We start from the raw sequence: 6000 nt of genomic DNA, 5'->3' as shown, positions 1-6000 counted from the left end.
TGAAACGATTTTCTGATATTTTTGATTATGTCACATGTTACATGTATTTCTTAAAAAAATTATATAATTTTATTTGTTTTCTTTTTTAAACCTCAAATTTGACGGTTAAAACGAAAAAAAATCCTTTTTACATGTTACTTTTGATTGTATACGGAGATTTGAAATTATCAAGTATGTCCATTGCCTATATATGAATGCTAAAATTATAATCTGCGGCTTAAATACGCAAAACAATTATTTGACAGCAGTGCACAGTGCAGTGCAGAACTGTGCTGCAGAGTGGAGGGAAATTCATCCAAAGAAACCCGTTTTCTGGGTCTGACGAGGACTTACAGAAATATCAAGTAGATATGATATGAATTGCCAGAACTACAGTAGGTTTAATATGTATCCATGGTTCGTTAATTTTCAAGAATTTGATCCATTAAAAATCAACTTTGAAATTATAGAATAAGTGGCATAGATATGAAGAGGGGAAGGTCAGGGAAGGGGAGGGGAGGGGAATATAGCAAAGTAAATGAACAGTGGCCGGAGTAAGGGTGGAGGTGGAAGTGAAGAGGAGGGTTGGTGAAAGTTAAGAGAGGGTTGAAGGAGGGTGAAGGGAGTGAAGTGAAGTGAAGGAGGAGGGTTTGGGTAGGGAAGTGTGGGATTAAAGATGGAGGGGGTAGGCTGGGTAAGGAAGCAAGGAAGTAGGGAGGGTTGGGATAGGGTATGACAAGATAAAAAAAGAACAATCTGATAGAAATGAATAATGATAATTTGCTAATTGGGTAAGTTTGTTATGGAAGGAGAAAATCAAAGTAGGATGGAGAAAAAAATCGGAGTAACACCACATGCCTTAGTTGTATTCTCCCCCCCTCCCCATGTTTTCACACGGGGACGCACAAAAATTTTCTAAAATATTTATTTTCTATCTATCTCCTACCTCCACACTTTTTTATACAGCAGTCCTTTTAAAGTTGAAATAAAGCATCGAGTTATTTAATTCCTTTTCCTGATTTATAACACTAGCTGATTAGCTTTCTATCTAGTATAGTTAATAATAGATAATTGCATGCGTACATGTCAAAAACTAACAAATTAGTGTAGAATCAGGGCGTAGCCCGGCTCAATATTAGGCATTTTATTATCATCATTATAACTACGCAAGTGTTAATGATTAAATACGCTTTTATTGCTGCGGAGCAGTGACAAAGCTAAACAGAACACCGGAAATCATTTTCTAACATTTAATAACTTTGATCAGGGAGGGAGAAAGGGAGGGGGAGGAGAGGGAGGTATAAAGAGTGGGTCAATTTAAAGGGACAGACCGGCTATGTAAGGTAGTTAGACTGAGTATGCTGCCAGTGTTGTGGACAAATTCTTTAGGATTCATTTGAAATGCATAAAACGTTTCCACGATGTATAATTACTGAGTTTTTAGCGCAAAGTCGACGTTCAAAATCATGAATTTGGATGCAGGTATGTTTTCAGAATCGGATTTTTTAAATTAATAAATAACGACGCCGAAAAATATAGTAAAAATTCAATAGTAAACTAATTAGATGTTTAGGAACATATTTCTCAAATGAAATTTGTCATATAAATCGAAGTTAGAATTAATTATTTCCTTTTCCATCATTATATTGAATTTCTTATTTTCTATGAGAATTTGTTCGCAGATTTCTTTAAATTCTTCAAATGTCGTCTTTTTAATAAAAATTCCAGAAAATCTTTGTTATTAAACAGATATTATAGAAACTAAAAATTGAATAAGATTACTTATTTTCAATGATAAGAGTTAATTTTTATTTTCTCAACCTGTTCCTAAACAACTAATCAGTTTACTGTAGAATTTTGTTTACATTTTGTCGTCGTTATTTTATAAAAAACAATTCTGGAAACGTATTCACTCAAAAGTACGATTTTGAACGTCGACTTTGCTCTCCAACTCAGGATTTACAGATCTTTCAAAAGTTTTATAGGTCTCAATAAATTCAAAGGTTTTGTCCACAACACTGCATAGTCAGTTTAACTGCCTAACATAGCCGGTCTCTCCCTTTAAGAAAAAAACTTAAGAAATACTTAAACTCAGAACTCGCCTCAAACTCTTTTTCTCAATGAATCTCTAGACGTAAACTAAACTATTTTAAATAAAAAAAACAGACCTTTTGATGACCATAGCAATATACAGGGTTACCCACAAAGGATGAGACTTCAGAGACGACTTTACAGAAGTTCTGCTGCATGTTTACTTATGTTCATGAATCCGTGCAACAATGAACTTTTTTCGTTCTGTACCATGTCAAAAGTCCAGACAACATTTAAGACAGAAGTCCTAATTTAAACTTGAAATTATAATATTTAAATAACTTCAAGTCGTCTTTACAGTCTCAACCTTTGTGAGTAACCCTGTATATTAAAGATTTGTTTTTTCTTTCCGGTGATTTTTAATTTTTCTACCTCTTAAAATAGATTATACATTTATAAAATACTTCTTAAAAGATTTAAACTTTAGCTTTTTTAGTTTTTTTTGCAATATCGCTTTATATAAATACACATTTTGAAAAATACATTTTAGTTTATGGGAAGATTGCAATGCCCGATGTACCAAGGTACCCTGAAAAATGTTGTCTGACGAAGTATGACTTAGATTTGCATATTTTAATTCATTAAAATTATTCTTTTTTTTTAGTTCTCTCATCAATTTAACTACTTTTTATTTAATTTTTTATTTATTTTTGATTTTAATAAAATTTCACACCATTATCAGAAACATTTTCTGTTTTCACTTCATAATTCATTCTTTCATTTATTACAAATTAGATAATTAGATATTTAAATAATTAAGTTGTTAATCTCATAATTCAATGGAGCATTGTTCCTGTAGCATCATGCTGTCACCAGCACCCTTTACTCCAGATTTTATAAAAGGGAGTGGACACTAATTTCGTTCCAACCCCTTAAATTCTAAACTTATATAGTAATGCTTGTAATACTTTTAGGTTGATCTGAAGGTTGTATTAGAGATTAACCTTCCGGTATATTGGGATAAAAGAAATGCTAAAACAAACCCAAAAAAAACTGTATATTCTCCTAATTTGAAATTTTGAAATTACTGAACACTCCCTTTAATGTTTATATAATAACTACACAGCTCATCTCATTTGTTTAATCACTCATCCTCCCCTTTTACTTCCTATACCCCCTCCCCTCCTGCACTTCCTACATCCCCCTCCCCACCCCTCGCCCATCCCGAAACCGGAAGTCACAAACCACAAAGCACACTTTTCCATGTTTGAACCAGGAACTAGGATCAGATGTGGGGGCGTTACTAAGGTGGCGGGGCATTACCAAGGATGGTGAGCAGGGTTGGGTTGAGGATGGTTTTGATGAAACCCTAACAAAAGAAATTTAACCCAAAGTGACACCATTGAAACAAAATAAAACGGGAAGATTGAAAAAATATAAAAGGCTGGAAAATTTTTATCTCTTTTTTATTAAAAAAAAACAAAATTTGTGAACTATTTAATAATTAAAGTATTTATGAATATTTATGTTTGAAAGCTTCCTTATAGTGTTGAATAAAAGAGCATATGCGTGTTCAGTTATTTTATTATAAAATAATGTGACAAATTTGTTAAAATTTCTCTAAAATTTTTCAATTTGAATTGTGTTGAACATTTTTAGCATTTAATAAATTATATATTTAAACATGTTCTCCACAAAAACGTGTTATTACCTACTTTCAATTTAGCTAACAAAAGAAAAAGCTGTATATTGTATAGCTTTGTGTGTATCTGTATCTTTGAATATGTATCTCTGTATCTGTATCTCTGTATCTGTATCTCTGTATCTGTATCTCTGTATCTGTATCTCTGTATCTGTATCTCTGTATCTGTATCTCTGTATCTGTATCTCTGTATCTGTATCTCTGTATCTGTATCTCTGTATCTGTATCTCTGTATCTGTATCTCTGTATCTGTATCTCTGTATCTGTATCTCTGTATCTGTATCTCTGTATCTGTATCCCTGTATCTTTATCTATGTATCTGTATCTCTGTATATGTATCTGTATCTCTGTATCTGTATCTGTAACTGCATCTGTATCTCTGTATCTCTGTATCCGTACGGTATCCCTCAAAGCATACTGTGCACCATGGATTATACTGCTGTGTAAAATTAAACTGTAAAATTTAATTCCATTTTTAAATTAGTCGAAAAACTTTAAAAAGGATGAAATTTTTAAGGACTCTATAAAATATTTTTATAACTTTTGTAATTAAAAAAAAAATAAAAATAAAAGTAAATTTTTGATTTAAAAAAATTTACATTTTGGTTGTATAAAGAAAGTTATTCAAAATCCCTTTTGTTCAAATTTTATATCCTACTGTATTCAAAATTTTACTTCACTTACATTTATTTAGTGCATCAGACATTACCCCCTTGAGACATTGCCTACCAGCTAACCCCCCTTCTTTTTGGCCTCTGCAGACACCCCCCTCCCCCCTTCTATTCTAACACAAATTTGCACCCAATTTTGAGTAGTGTTATTTGATTGTGTGAATTTGAAAGATATATTTAATCTGTACAATGAAAATGTCCAGGAGGTGCAGGGAGGTTAACTAGTCTAACATAATCTATCTATCTATCTATCTATCTATCTATCTATCTATCTATCTATCTATCTATCTATGTATCTATCTATCTATCTATCTATCTATCTATCTATCTATCTATCTATCTATCTATTTATCTATCTATTTATCCATCTATCTATCTATATATTTATCTATCAATATATTTATCTATCTATCTATCTATCTATCTATATATCTATCTATCTATCTATCTATCTATCTATCTATCTATCTATCTATCTATCTATCTATCTATCTATCTATCTATCTATCTATTTATCTATAAATCTATCCCTCTATTTATCTGTGTTTATCTATCTAACTATTTTCTATCTACCTATCTGTATGTGTAAACGTGCTAGACATGGTTAAGTTTAGCTTAGCTTAAACTACTAATCATTATAAACTTTTACACTGGAATTCAGGGGACATAAAGGGAACTTAAAGGGCTAGAAGGGACATTAATTTCAAATTAGAAATAAACATTGATTTCAAAACATATGGTCACTGTATTATTTCATCAGCTGAACTTTTACAATAATTACTTATTTTTTGTATTTTAAGTGAATACCATTTTTTTAAGGAAAACAAAGTCTGTATTTCTGCATTTAATCCTGCACACCTTTATTCAACTGTAGTGCAAAAACTTGAAGAATTTTTACCAGTTTTGGAAAAACATTTTAGGGCATTTTTAATCCTACAGTCTTGGATGTCCCACGCCAACCTCAGAGATTGTTTGTAGAAGGAATATTCAATGTCAATTTTAATCAGTTTGAGGTGCATAGCGGTGCTCCTGAAAGCGGACTGCCTTAATCTAATGAAAATATAATAAAATAAAATATAAAAAGGAAGAATCAAAAACATATAAAGTAAGTTACAATTTCATATTAAAAAAGTATTAATTCTAGAATATTCGGTTATTCGGTCATTAATATATGCTGCGTACACCAAAGACGACTCCTTATGTTTCAATGAACAGAGTAGTGTATCTTAAAATAAACCATCGTTAAAACTGTCTGAGCTTCTTTAAGGTATTAATTTAACTGCCTTACAACAGATCTAAGCCTCTTATGCATCTATTGCACTGCAAATGCATAAACTGTCTCAAACTCGGCTTAGTTTAGCTTTGAACCGAGTAATTGAAGCGTTTAGGACTTAAACTTTAGGTCCATGTTGGGTATTTTAGGTCATGATGGGAAGTAATAAGGGTTCACATATATATTTTATATCTGGTAGTTTGAATGTTGTAAACTGTTTAAGTGTTTGGTATATTCTAGCGTATGCCATGTTGTGAAAACAGTGTGAATATAAAACTAGTTAGTGTATAATAAATCGATATAATTACTGTTTTATCTGGAAATTTTCCTTTTTTTATTATAAA

This window comes from Eurytemora carolleeae, unplaced genomic scaffold (genome assembly GCF_000591075.1).
Source record: "Eurytemora carolleeae unplaced genomic scaffold, Eaff_2.0 scaffold228, whole genome shotgun sequence".
In the NCBI taxonomy this organism is placed as follows: domain Eukaryota; kingdom Metazoa; phylum Arthropoda; class Copepoda; order Calanoida; family Temoridae; genus Eurytemora; species Eurytemora carolleeae.
Note: the sequence above shows the minus strand (reverse complement) of the source record.